Below are 15,500 nucleotides of genomic sequence, written 5' to 3'. Positions count from 1 at the left end.
AATGCATCTTATCAAAATACTTTCCAAGAATGTCAAATTTTAAATCTCCTTTCAGTACATAGTATCTGTCATTTTTGGTTTGGGGGATTTTTGTTTGTTTGTTTTGCTTTGTTTGTTTTAACTTTTTATTTTGATAGGCTAAAATCATGTCTCAGTGTTCAAGTAAATTTGAATTTAGCTCTAGTGAAGTTAAACATGATTTCATAGACTTTAGAGTTTTGTCAATTATTTCTGCAAGACTTTGGTCTTTTTAAAGTGTTTTTTTTTAATAGATCACTTATCAATTTCAAGGAGTTCTTTGTATACCAAAAATGTATTAGGTATAGTTGGATTAATGATATAATGAATAGTCCCTTAAAATAGTCTTTTATTCCTGTGTATATATTTAATTCACATAGTCATGATGATTTACTGTATGATTTTTACAATGGTCAAAGAAAGACTACTGATTGGTTTTAGGAATAAGTTGTGATGTCTACTATATTTATAATACAAATTAGGTTTTGTGGTTCATTATTATTTTCCTATATTTAAAAAGAAATCACTAAATCTAATGATCAGAATATAAGTGCCTAAATTACTTCTCAAGAATTTCCTTTTTGGAGAGAGCAAATTTTTCTTTGTTTCCATAGCTTGGCTAGTGTGAGTTGCGCTGCTATAAACATTGATGTGGCTGTCATCACTCTAGTATGCTGATTTTAAGTCCTTTGGATATATACTGAGGAATGGGATAACAGGATCTAATGGTGGTTCCATTCCTAGTTTTTGTTTGTTTGTTTGTTTGTTTGTTTGTTTTTAAGGAACCTCCATATGCTTTCCAGAGTGGTTGCACCAGTTTGCAGGCCCACCAACAATGTATGAGTGTATTCTTTTCCCCACATCCTTGCCAACATTTTTTGTTACTGGTACTCTTGATAATTGCTATTCTGACTTGAGTGAGATTAAATCTCACATTGTTTAGTGTGCCATTTGATTATATTTACTCATTCTTTTAAGATTTTTTCCCATTACTATTCATACATAAGATGAGGTCCATTTTTAAAAAATTGTACTATTAGTAGCAAGGTTGGATTTTAATGATATCGCTTTTCCTATTCTTTGAAGCAGCAGGTAACATTTGATAAACCCATCATTTAGGGTTTGGAAGTTCTAGAGTAGAGAATTGTATAAGCCAGTCTTCCTTTGCTGTTTGCTTGTTATGGCTGTTTTGTTTGGTTGGTTGTGTAGAGGAGCTTACTTAGACATAGGTGATTTTCACATTTTTATTTTATTTTCCAGTGCAACAATCTTTTGTTGCTGGGACTACATCTTCTTCCTCTTCCAATTGTCATTTTTATTTTTATTTAAAATAAAGATCCAGCAAAACAGAAACAACAAGGAAGAAGAGATAATGAGTATGAAAGGAGAATAGGGAATGGGGGAAGTATAAAAGAGAATAGAAGCAACACTAAGAATTAAAATAAGAAAATAGATACATATAGAAAAAATTGAGAAAATAGTGTAGAGAACTATTTTTTTTAAAGTCGGTGCAAAAACTATTCTAAAAATTTTTTTTGTTGTTAGAACTCTTTCACTACTGGACTAAGCAAAAGATCACTGGAGAAGATGGGGAAAGTCATCTCTGCTTTCTTTAAGATGACATATGCATGCCATTTTTTTGTCCAAGTACAAATTTTTTTATTAATCTCTTATAGATGTAGGTGATGGTGAGATTCACTGTAGTATATTCATATATGTACATAGGAAACAGATTCATTCTACTGTCTTTCCTTTTCCTATCCCCCTTCCCCCTAATCCACTGATTTTTTAATCTTATAATTTGGCATTAATTGAAATGTTATTGACCTTGTGTTGTTGGAATTTCCTCACACATTAACAACAGGTTGAAAGCAAATTGAGAAACTTTGTCATAGATTGCTCACAAAAATTTATATACTAACTATATTATAAAAACTGTGGTATTATATCTTATATTTCTAAGATCTTTCAAGGTAAATACTACTTAGTCTCTTTTGACAAATGACTTTGCTAATCTTGTCTGTCTTATTCAATTGATATTCCAATTCATACCTAAAAAAGAATCACATTTTTAAAATTTGAGATTCTGTTTAAAGTTGCTTAAACTCATAAAGACTTTAAAGATTTAGTTATTCTTACTAGACAAGATCACCATATGCCTCTTTATTTATGATTTCTCTTATAAACTCTAATATGATTCCATAATTTTAATTATTTTATCATATTTTGTAAAAATATTTTACATTTTGTTATATAAGGCAGCTATTTATTTTGGTATATTTATTTTTCACCTAGACACTTTGATTTCCAATTAGTTCTAATACATAGAAGTGCGCATAGTCGGCAAGCATTTATGAGTATGATGCCAAGTTCCCAAAAGTTGTAGCCAATATATGTGATTTGTGGCTTATTGAATTAATAAAACACCAGGCTGATATTTCTGCTTTTCTTAATCCAAATTGTAATGAGAATGTTTTCAGAGTTGCATTTAAATATGATTCTGGCTGTTCTCCATATTACAAGAGAACCTCTCCATTTCTAATTTACTATTGGGAATTTTCTATGATTTCTTATTACTCAGGCCTGCTTTAAAAAGTGGGAGTTCCAACAGATCTCTTTAGGAACACAGTCCAATAATTCATAACTCTAATTTTCAGGAAATATCTTTATTCCTCAGTTAAATCCCTGCTCCTTTAATTTAAACTACCTCTTATACTATCCCTCATGAATTGAGGTAGTTTGTTATTCACATTTTTCTCTCTAATAACCCATCTGATACAATATTGAAAAGGCTTAATTACATCTGACCATACTCTTATCTATGTGGATAAAAAGTAAATAAAAATTCTTTCACATGGTACTTACAGTCTCTGAACCAGATTTTTCTTGGATCATGTTTCATAGCAATGTAATTTGTTATATTCTTTCCAAATGCTTCAATGAATCTATATGTGACATGTTTCAACTGGGATTTTTTAAGTGATAAAAATAATACAGAGCTTGAGTAATCTGAAAAGACAATAAGAAAATTCATTCTGTTTAAATATGTACATGTATGAGTTACATATTAATATAGCTAAAAGAAGACCTAGAGATGCTGAATATGAATGGCCTTTGTAGTGTAAATAAAATAAAATATCTACCAAAAGCAGAACCTGAATCATTTGTTAGTGTCTCTCAATGCAGACACAACTAAATAAAATCAAAAATGGCTATGAACAAATAAATTAATAACAACACACATAACTTTTAATGATTAAAATAATTACATATCAACATTTATATATTTCATACAGTTATATTCTATTATAAACTTCAAATAAATAAGGACAGTTGAGCATTTACCTATATGGAGAAAAGTTTGTTTTGCTTCACTATGGTAAAATCCTAAACCACACTGCTTATTAGGCAGTTGTATTCCTTTAAAATAACTATTTGGATTCCTGTAATTGTCAGGCTTATGAGAGTAGGCAGTTAGTGGAAAGATAAGGATGTCAAGAAACACTGATTTTTATCACTGAGTTACAGTGATAAATTATACTTTCCTGTATTCATTATTTTTTCATTTGGTAATTACTACTCTTTTAAAATTATTTTCCTATATACTTTAAAATATACATGTATGATCATTTGAACAATTACTGTTATTACATTCAATTCCCTTATCACCATACTTCTCACACATGAAAATTTTTTAACTAGACACTTGACCTGATGGCATGAATTATTTAGTAGTAATTTTTAACCTTTCCATACAGAGAAAATATTGATCAAAAGATAATATTCTACTTTAAATAATCATTAAGCAAAAGGAAATTCTTAGGAAATTGGCTTTGCAACTTGAAAGTAAATATGCTTAGAAAATTAATTTAGCAATATAAAATGATTTTTTAAAGCATGCTGCACTGAAGGCTATACTTCCCACTATCGGTTTCCATGGAGTTTAGATGGCTAAAAATAATATTAGGTGATTAGTCAAAGGTAAGTATGAATACTGCAAAGTATATATGAGTTAGAGTGGATATTATTAAGTACTGTCAGGAATTAAATGCACAGCAAGGCAGTAAAAACTCTGGCAATGTGAACGAATTTTAAACTTACTTTTATATGGTTTGAGGTTCTTACCTTAGATAATAAAATGAACCTTTTTGTTTACAAAGAAGATTTTTTTTTTTCCTAGACAAATATTGGGAAGCTCACAAAACATGAAAAACAAGACCAATATTGACATTGTTTAAATATGTAGGTCTATATACATATATAGTAAATTGCATCAGAAATAATTCTTGAGATTTGAGACACGCATGTACTTTGTTTTCTTGTTTTATCACTAATTTTACTAATTGGTATAGTAAATTCTAAATAAAAGTTTATTGAATTAGTGATCTAATGTATATGTTTATTAAAATCAGCTGAAATTATTTGATGGGAGCATATCCTGTAACACATTCTCACAAGGAAAGACTTAGGACTGTATAAATATTTTATTTCTAAATCGGTTAATTGCTCCTTAAAGACCTAGAAACTATGAATGCCTGGATCATATGATTCATAATTTTTAAATAAATTTAATGGAAAAAATACTTTTTCTCTTGATAATCTTGCAAATACATGTATTTTGCTTCAGTGTTTAGACAGCATTTTATAAAGATTCTAGTACCGTCTTCATCAGTCTAAAAAAATGCATTAAATATAAATTGTTATCCTGAGCTCATATAGTGCTCTCTGAGGCCAGTTCTGCAGAGGACAACTATTCCATCTTCACAGATTACCAGTGACCTAAGAAAAGATGAGGAAGTTCCAGCAATCAAGTAGAAGAATTAGGTTTTGAACTCCTAAATACTAAGTCTACTGTGATCACCCGTCATGATTAAAATCGGAAATCCTTCAACTGTCACTAATTTAAATAGGACTTTTGTTGTTTTATAAAATCCAATGAACCATTCAGAGTGAATGAATCAATTTCTTTCCCTTCCCACTGTACCAGTGGTCTAATTCAACCATTATAAAGTAATTCTTTCTATTTTCCTGTGGCCAAAGCAAAACTTAAAATATGGGGGCAAAATGGTTACCATTGACAGAGATGAGAAAAGGATATTTTCCTCTTTTGCTCTTCTTCCTTCTGTTTATCATGGACTTTTCAATGACAATTGAGGAGCAGTTGTTAGTATGTTTATTATTCAGTGGTATAGGGGAAATGCCTATAGACCTGATAACAGACTCTTAAAATTGAAAAGCTTCTTTTGGAAATACTGCACCACTTTCTCAAAGTAAAACCATTTATAGGTAATTAAAGCTGAGCGTCAGAAAAGGCAAGTTTAAAAGTTTTTTTGTCTAATTTCTGAACATTCCCCCATTCCCCAGGCTTTAGCTGCTTCTGTTAATAGAAGAAAAGAAATATGAAAGCAGTTTTCATCTGGGATGTATTTACATGGGATTTGTTTCTCATTCCATCAATACAAATTTATTGAGTTCCTGTTATGTGGCAACAATTGTTAATAGGCACTTTTGATACAATGATGCACAACACAGGTAAATCCCTTGTTTTCATGGAGCTTATAATTTAGAAGACAGAAAATTTTAAAATATAGACATTAGAAAAAGTTCTATGTAGATGGAACTCTAAATTTGACTAAGATTCATAACCTAAAACAGACAAATGCTCTACCATAGAACAAAGAACCCTGATATTCTTTTTACATTACAGTTATTGGAGAATTATTCAAATAAGAACTTGGATAACATAATTCATGAAAAACAAGCAGTTGGAAGTTAAGTGAACCAATAATTTGCAGTTAGTGTTTTTTCATTCAGGATTCTAAATAAACAGAAACACACAGGATTCTTAAAGAGGGAGAGGGAGGGGAGAGAGGAAACGAGGTAAGAGAAGGAAATAACTTCCAACAGCACCCTGGTGACAGACACATATAAAAACTTAAAAGGCCCAGATCTCAGGTGCAGGAAATTGATTCAATACCATTTCTGCTTCACTCTACACATTTGTTGAATTTTAAAACTACATGGGGCACAAGATTTAGAAGTAAAACACGACCATAATGTTGTGATACTATAGCTCTGTAATATAATTTAAGGTCCAATATTGTGATGCCTCCAGCATTGCTCTTCTTGCTCAGGATTGCTTTGGCTATTCACAGTCTCTTATTCTTCCAAATGAACTTTAGAACTTTTTTTTCTAGCTCTATGAAGAATGTCATTGCTGTTTGGATGGGGATTGCTTTGAATCTGAATAACACTTTTGGTAGTATGGCCATTTTGGTAATATTAATCCTGCCTATCCAGGAACATGGGAGGTATTTCTATTTTCCAAGGTTGTCTTCAATTTCTTTCTTTAATGTCCTGTAGTTTTAATTAGAGAGGTCTTTTATCTCCTTGGTTAGATTTATTTCCAAGTTGTTAGGGTTTTTTCAGGTTGTTATAAATGGGTTAGTTTTCCTATTTTTTTCAGCAGATTCACATTGAAGTATAGGAAAGTGATTAACTTATGTTATGTTGATCTTGTATCCTGCTACTATTTTAAATTTCTTTTTAAGAACTTAAAGTCTTTGGCTAGAATCTCTTTTTCTTTTCTTTTTTTTTTTTTTTAAACCGGGTCTTCTAAATATAGGATCATGCCATCACAGAGATAAAATAAATGACTTTTCCTATTTATATCTTTAATTTCCTTCTCTTGCTTGATTGCTCTGGTTAAATTTTCAAGGACTATGTTGAATAAAAGTGCTAAGAGTAGACATCCTTATCTTGTTTCTGTTTTTTTAGAAAATTCAGTTTTTTCTCTGTTCAGTATAATGTTGTCTTTGGGTTTCTCATACATAGCCTTTCCATTGTTGAAGTAAGTTCCTTCTATCCTTAGTTATCCAGTGTTTTAAACATAAATAAGTCCCAAACTTTAGCAAATGCTTTTTCTGTGTCTATTGAGATAATCATGTGATTCTGTCCTTAACTATATCTATGGTAAATTACATTTATTTATTTGTATAGGTTGAACCAACCTTGCATCCCTGGGATGAAACCTACTTGGTCATGATGCACTATCTTCTTGATGTGTTTTTGAATGCAGTTTGCCAATATTTTATTAAGCACTTTTGCATTTAAGTTCTTCAGGAATATTGGTCTAACGTTTTCTTTCCTTGATGTGTCTTTATCTGGTTTTGATATCAGGGTGATACTGGCTTCATAAAATTAATTTGGCAGTGTTCCATCTTTTTCTATTCAGTGGAATAATTTGAGAATTGATTTTAGTTATTTAAAGGTCTAGTAGAACTCAATTGAGAAACCATGTGGTCCTGGGCTTTTCATTGTTGAAAGACTTTTAATATGTGCTTCAGTTTTATTGCTTGATATTGGTTTAAGTTTTCTATATCCTCACAGTTCCACTTGGGTAGATCATATGTCTTTAGGAATTTGTTAATATCTTCAAGATTTAATACTTACCAAAACAGACATAAAGACCAATAGAGAAGAATAGAAGCACAGAAACAAATCTACATGGATACAGTAATCTGATACTGAACAAAGTTACCAAAAACATATCATTTTTAATAAATGGGGCTGGGAAAACTGGATATCCATATGTAGAAGAGTGATACTCTCTTACCCTGCACAGAAATAACTCAAGGTGGATTAAAGGCTTAGGAATTAGACCAGAAACTCTACAATAGCTAGAAGAAAATGGAGGCCCAAGACTCTAACTTGGTGGCACAGGTACTGACATCCTTAATGAGACTTCTAAACTTAGTGGCACAGGTACTGACATCCTTAATGAGACTTCTAAAATGTAAATGATAAAGCCAAGAATCAATAAAAGACCTTCTTCACAGCAAAGGAAACAAAGCATAAAGAGAGAGCCTATAGAACTGGAGAAAATCTTTGCCAACTGCTCTACGTACCGGGCATTAATATCCAGAATATATAAGAACCTCAAAAAAACACCAAAACAAACAGATAGTCAAATTAATAATTGGAGAAAAGAACTAAACAGACACTTTTCAAAAGAAGAAATATAGCCAAAATATATGAAAAAATGCTCAATATCTCTAGAAATCAGGGCAATGAAAATCAAAACTTCATTGAATTTTCATATTACTCCAGTCAGAATGGCAATTATCAAGAACATAAATAATAAATGCTGGTAAGTATATGGGGAAAAAGGTAAAGGCACATATCTATGTTGTTGGTGGGACTGAAACCAGTACAACCAATCTGGAAAGCTGTATGGATATTCTGCAAATAAACACACACACATACACACACACACACACAAAAACCCAACAACAACAACAAAAAAAAATCCTAGGAATGGAACTGTCATATAACCCAGCTATCCCATTCCTGGTTATATATCCAAAAGAACTAAAATCAACATATATAGTGATACATCCAAATCAATATTCATAGCAGCACTAAAGCCAGTTATTGAACCAGCCCAGATGCCCATCAACTGAAGAATGAATAAAGAAAATGTGGTATGAATACACAATAGAATTTTCCCCACCCATAGAAAGGAATGAAATTTTGGCATTTGTTGATCAATGGATGGAGCCAGAAACCATCATCCCAAGTGAAATAAGCCAGATCCAGAAAGTCAATGGTTGAATGTTTTTTCTCATATACAGAAGGTAAACCAAAATAAAAATAGTAGTAGTAATAATAATAAAGCATGGGAGGGAGTTCCATGAAAAGAGAGATCAGTGGAGTAGGAAGGGATTGGAAGGGAGGGAGAGAGGAGGAATGGTAAAAGGAAGGAACAGTGGAATGAAACTGATCAAACTATCCTATGTACCTATATGAATATAGCACAGTGAATTTTACCTTTATATATCTCTATAATGCACTAATAAAAAATAATAAATTAAAAACAAAAGAACTGAAACATGAACTGAAGAATCCAAATTTCTAGTAGTCTTTGTGCATTAAGGAAACCAAGATTAGTGTTTAGAATTTATAAATGAGTGTTCCAGATTTAAATGGAGAGCTACACTCAATATTGTAGATAAGTAAAAAATAGACAAAACCTTAATAATACTGAAATATACATAGCCTTATGCTTGGGTCTGATTGGATTACATTAGCCAACCCACGTTATATAAACTTAGCAAGAGAAAAATTTAAAACTTTTTGGAGAGACTTTGATCTTCAACATTTTTGCATACATGATACTGAAAAACATTTTTTTAAAAAGGCTAATCCCCGTCCAAACATAAGAGAAAAAAATAGCCAGTAAAATAAGACCTACAGATGAAATTGATTTTGATTGGCAGACAGGACTTAAAAATAATTATGATTAATATGCTCAAGAAAATAAAGGAAATGTTAGAAAAACATATTTTCCTGAGATATTAGAAATTTACACAGATAAAGTGCAATTTTAGTGCAAACAGGGTTAGCATTAGGATTAGGATCAAAGGAGACATAAGTTCAATGACCTTTTAAAAAAGGGCCAGTGACCCTAGTGTGGCAGCTATTCAATTCGTTTTTTTTTTTTTTTCCTGCTTCTACTACAGCACATAAGAGATCAGAGGATCAGATTGTATGACTTTTTAGATCAGTTCTGCACCAGTCAGAAATGTTTGCACCACACACAAACCATTTCTCCTGGACCTGTACCCAGGAGAAAAAAAGAGAAAGAAGACAAACCAGCAGAAGATTGGAAGAAAGGAATCCCTCAAAAACTCCTATTAATACAGGGAAGGGGCCAAGAATAAAGGCTACAAGACCCAAGCTTCTGTCTGTATGTTTCAGAGATAGAATGACCTGTGGAAAAATCCTTTTGGTTACTCCTAATAGAATTTCTTTTCTTTTGTTAGTTGTACACTGTAATATGTGAAATAGTTTATGATTTACATACACTGAAAATGATGGTAGTTATGTGTTTATGTTTCTTTGAAGATAAAATAGAGCTCTCAGCTACCTAAGAAACATGAAAGAAAAACAAACCTTTGTTGTCTTATGCTTCTGATGTCATTTACTGTGAGGTACTGATCCTGAATGATCTGTCCAGATGTCCACTCTCCACCTATGCACACCACTTTAAACACACTAGACTTGCTGCTCTGGAAACAAATCAGATCCATTCTCATCTCAAGATTTTTGAACTATATATTCTGGAGATTAGTGTTCTATCTGAAGTATGTGTGACAAAAATTTGCTCCCCAAATGTAGGCTCTCTCTTCACCTCATTGATTGTTTCTTTTGCTGAGAAGAAGCTTTTTAGTTTGAGTCCATCCCATTTATTAATCCTTGATTTTATTTCTTGCACTCTAGGAGTCTTGTTAAGAAGTTTAGGGCCTGATGAAGATTTGGGTCTACTTTTTCCTCTATTAGGTGCAGGGTCTCTGGTCTAATTCCTAGGTCCTTGATCCACATTGAGTTGAGTTTTGTGCATGGTGATAGATAGGGATTTAGTTTTATTTTGCTGCATATGGAAACCAAAAACACCAAAAAAAAAAAAAATCAATAAATAGGCTAAGGAGCTCAACAGACACTTCTCAGAAGAAGATATACATTCAATCAACAAATATAGAAAAAAAAATGTTCAACATGTCTAGTAATTAAAGAAATGCAAATGAAACTACACTAAGATTTCATCTCATACCACTCAGAATGGGAGTTATCAAGAATATAGACAACAATAAATGTTGGAGAGGATGTAGGGAAAAGGTACATTTATACATGGCTGGTGGGACTGCAAATTTGTGCAACCAATCTGGAAAGCAGTATGGAGATTCCTTACAAAACTTGGAATGGAACCACCATTTGACCCAGCTATCCTACTCCTCCATCTATACCCAAAGGATTTAAAATCAGCATACTATAGTAACCCAGTCACATCAATGGTCATAGCAGTTCAATTTATAATCACTAAACTGTGGGACCAACCAAGATGCCCTTCAATAGATGAATGGATAAAGAAACTGTGGTGTATATACACAATGGAATATCACTCAGCATTAAAAGAGAATAAGATTATGGCATTTGAAGGTACATGGATGGAGTTGGAGAATATCATACTAAACGAAGTAAGCCAATCCCAAAAAACCAAAGGCCGAATGTTTTCTGATAAGTGGGATGCTGATCCATTATGGTTAGGGAAGAGGCATGGGGAAAATGGAGGAACTTTGATTGGGCAAAGGGGAGGGAGGGTTCCTTTACCTCCATCTTTCTTGATTATTCAACATATGTTTTGTCACTATCTAATCTAACAAATAATATATTTATTTCATTTATTTATTTTTTTTTCTTCCACTACAACACAACTTCCATCAGGGCACAGCTCTCCCTTTTTAAAAAATTCTTTATTTCTCAGAACGGGTTTAGTTTTGTAGCAAAATTGAGCAGAAGGTACAGAGATAATCCACATACCCTTTAACCCCACAAATGCATAGCCTTTATTATAAACATTCCCCACTAGATTGGTGCATTTGTTAAAATGGATGAATCCACATCTATGCATCATAATCACTCAAGGTCCATTATTAAAATTTGGGTTTTCTCTTAGTGTCACTGCCCTGAAAATGTTCTTTTCATCCTTCCATTATTCCCAACCTTGGAAACTCAGTGCTCTTTTCTATATCTGCACAGTTTTGTCTTGCCAGAATGTTACATACTTGGAATCATACAGTATATAGCCTTTCAATTGATTTCCCTTACTTATTAATATTTAAGTTTCTTTCATGTTGTTACATGGCATACTACCTTCCTTTTTTTTGCTGAATAATATTCCGCTATAAAGATGTACCATAGTTTATTTACCTATTAACCTACTGATTAACAGCTTGGCCACCTGCAAGTTTTGACAATTGTGCATGAAGTTGTAATAGACATTCATGTGCAGGTTTTTCTGTGGATGTAAATTTAAGTTCCTTTGGGTAATTTTTGCTGGATCATCTAATTAAAGCATATTTAGTTTTGTAAGAAACTCTTGAACTCTCTTCCAAGTGTCTGTACCTCCTTACATTCCTGTCATACCAGCAATGAGCACTTCCTGTTGCTCCACTTCCTCACCTTCATTTGGTGGTGTTAGTGTTGATTTTGGCCTTTCTAATAGGTACATAATGGTATCTGATTGATGTGCTAATTTGCATTTTTCTAATGATGGATGTTGTGCAACATCTTTTCATATGCGTATTCACCATCTGTATATCTGTTTTGGTGAGATATCTGCTAATGTCTTTGACCCATTTTTAAATCAGATTCTTGTTTTCTTATTAAGGTTTAAGAGTTTTTGTATATTTTGAACAGCAGCCCTTTATCAAATAATTCCTTTGTAAATATTTTCTCCCAGAATTATTTGTATTCTCATTTTCTTTACAATTGTGTTTTGAAGAACAGAAATTTTTTATTTTAATGAAGCTCAGCTTATGAATTCTTTCTATCATTTAGTACACCTTTGGTATTGTAGCTGAAGTGTCATTATTAAGCTCAAAGTCCTTTAGATTTACTACTGTATTATTTGCTAGAAGTTTTATATTTTTGAATTTTTAATTTAGACCTATGATCAATTTTTAATGTATTTTAAACTGATACATAAAACCATAAAATTTGTATACACCAATGAGGTACTATATAATATGTTTCATACACATACACATGCTATTTTATTTAAATCAAGTTAAACATATTTATCTTTCCAAACAATTAACATTTCTTTAGGATGAAACTAAAAATAATTTATTTTAGCTTCTAATGTACAGTATGGATGAAATGTACAGTACATAATTGTTATTTAGAGTCACCCTACTGCATAATAGCACATTAGAACTTCTGGCCAATCTTTCTCCGTCCCTCTGAACAAACCCCACTCTCCCCAGCCTCTAGTAACCACCATCCTATTTTCAACTGCTATGATTTTTTTTTTTTTAAGATTCTACACAAGTGTAGTATTAGTCATGTGATATTTTTCTTTTTGTGCCTGGCTTATTTCATTGAACATAATGATTTCCACTTCTATCTATAATTGTCTCAAATGACAGGATTTCATTATTTTTATGACTGAAATAGTATCCCATTGTATATGCACACCGTTTTTTCTTTATCTACTCATCACTTGGTAGACACTTAGGTTGTTTCCATTTCTTGGCTATGATGACTGGTGCTGCAATGAACGTGGGGGGTGTCTTTTCTGCATTCTGATTTATTTACTCTGGGAATATATCCAGTAATGGGACTGCTGGATGATATGATAGTTCTCTTTTTAATGTTTGAGTAACTGCCATCCTGTTTTCCATAATGGCAGTACTAACTTGCATTCCCGCCAACAATGCACATCCTTTTCTCCACATCTTTGCCAACATTTGTTATCCTTATTCTACTTGATGGTAGTCATTCTTACTGACTTACTAAGGTGAGGTGGTATCTCATTCTGGTTTTAACTTTTATTTTCCTGATGATTAGTGATGTTGAGCATTTTTTCTTGTACTCTTGTCCATTTATATATATTCTTTGAGAAATGTTTATGTAGATCCATTGCTCATTTCTTAATCAGGCTATTTGCATTTATGCTATTAAGATTTGGAGTTTTTTATACATTGTAGATATCAACCCTTGTCAGACGTATAGTTTGCAAATATTTTCCCTCATTTTGTGTGTTATCCGTGCACTCAGATGATTATTTTCTTTGCTGTGCAGAAGCTTTTTGGTATGATATAATCCCATATGTCATACCAAATATTTGCTTTTGTTTCCTATGCTTCAAGGGGTCTTTTCCTGAAATTTCTTTCCCCATTCCAGTGTCCTAAAGTTTCCCCCCTATGTTTTCTTCCAGGAGTTTCAAGTCCTAAATTTAAGTCTTTTAATTCATTTTGTGTAGATTTTTGTAACTGGTGATAAGAAGGTGTCTAGTTTTATTCTTCTCCATGCAGATATCCAATTGTCTCAGCTCCATTAAATGCAAAGATTATCCTTTCTCCATGCATGTTCTTATACCTTTCTTGAAATTCAGCTGACTGTAGATTCATGGGTTTATTTCTATCTATTCTTTTCCGTTGATTTCTGTGTCTGCTTTTATGTTAATATCATGCCATTTTGATTCCTGCAGTTTTGTAGTATGTTTTTGAAGTGACACTGTGTAATACCTCCTGCTTTGTTCTTTTTGCTCAAAATAACTTTGCTATTCAAGAATTTTTGTGTTTCCATATAAATTTTAGGATTTTATTTTCTAGTTATGTGAAAAATTTAATTGATATTTTGATGGTGATTGCATTGAATATATAGAGAGCACTAGATTATATGGGCATTCTGATTATATTGATTCTTCTGACACATGAACATGGGATATATATCAAACTTTGGGGTCCTCTTCAATTTCCTTTACAAATGTTCTACAGGTTTCACTGTAGAGTTATTTCACTTCTTTGGTTTTGAATTTATTTCAAGGTACTTTTTTAGTAGCTATTGCACATAGTATTGTTTTCTTGATTTCTATTTCAAATAATTCACAATAATATCTCAATGATTCTTTATATTATTGTAATATATACAGAACCCCTAAAATGTATATTCTTTATTTAAAAAATTATTGAGGGATTACATACACAAAATTGTGGCTAGCACTAGTGACTTATGCATGATTTTGTGCCTTGTAACTTTGCTGAATTCATTTATTAGTTCTAATTATGTTTTATGGAGTTTTCTCAGTTTTCTATATATAAAATCATGTTATCTGCAAACAGAAACAACTTGACTCTTTCTTTTTCAGTTTGCATGGCCTTTATTTCTTTCTCTTGTCTCATTCCTCTCGCACAAGTTCAGAACTGTGTTAAATAAAAGTGGTGACCATAGGCATCTTTGTCTTGCTCCTTGTGAAGAACATTTTAAGTTTTTCCCCTTTCATTGCAATGCTGGCTCTTGGTTTATTGTAAATGGCCTTTAAAATGTTGAGATATGTTTCTCCTGAAACCTCTTATTTTTCACTGTTATTAACATAAAGGGATATTGAATTTTATCAAAGGCCATTTCTGCATCTATTAAAATGACTTTTTTTGTCCTTTTTGGGTTAATATTTGTAAAGTCTCTGTCTAGATTCATGATTTTACATATGAATGACCACTTGTTCCAATAGGGCAGAGTTTTGGACTTGTTTGACTATAAAAATGCTTGGTGCGTATTAGTTTCTCAATAATTTTTTTAAATGGAGAATATAAAATTTGGTGTTTTTGTGTATGTCACAATAATATAAACATAAACCAAAAGTTTGTCGAGATTAAGACATGTAATTTTTCAATGTATGAGTGATTAGGAAATTTATTTCATACTAGAAATCTATTTATTAGTATGATTTAATTTCTTAAACTTGTTATTATTCAAGAACTGAAGCCAGGACTTTGGAGGGGCGGGATATTTAGTTAAGTGTTAAGTTTGGGAATGGTTGGAAGAAGGAAAGGAAAAAGAAAGAAAATCTGGCTAGGTAGCCAAGAAATCAATAATTTGAGTCCTGAAAGCATTTATGTGCAAAATATACTGAAGAC

Source organism: Marmota monax, unplaced genomic scaffold (genome assembly GCF_021218885.2).
Source record: "Marmota monax isolate L192 unplaced genomic scaffold, Marmota_monax_Labrador192_F-V1.1 WCK01_AAM20220418_F8-fsc00146, whole genome shotgun sequence".
In the NCBI taxonomy this organism is placed as follows: domain Eukaryota; kingdom Metazoa; phylum Chordata; class Mammalia; order Rodentia; family Sciuridae; genus Marmota; species Marmota monax.
The sequence above is the reverse complement of the archived record's forward strand: the minus strand, read 5'-3'. Positions refer to the sequence as shown.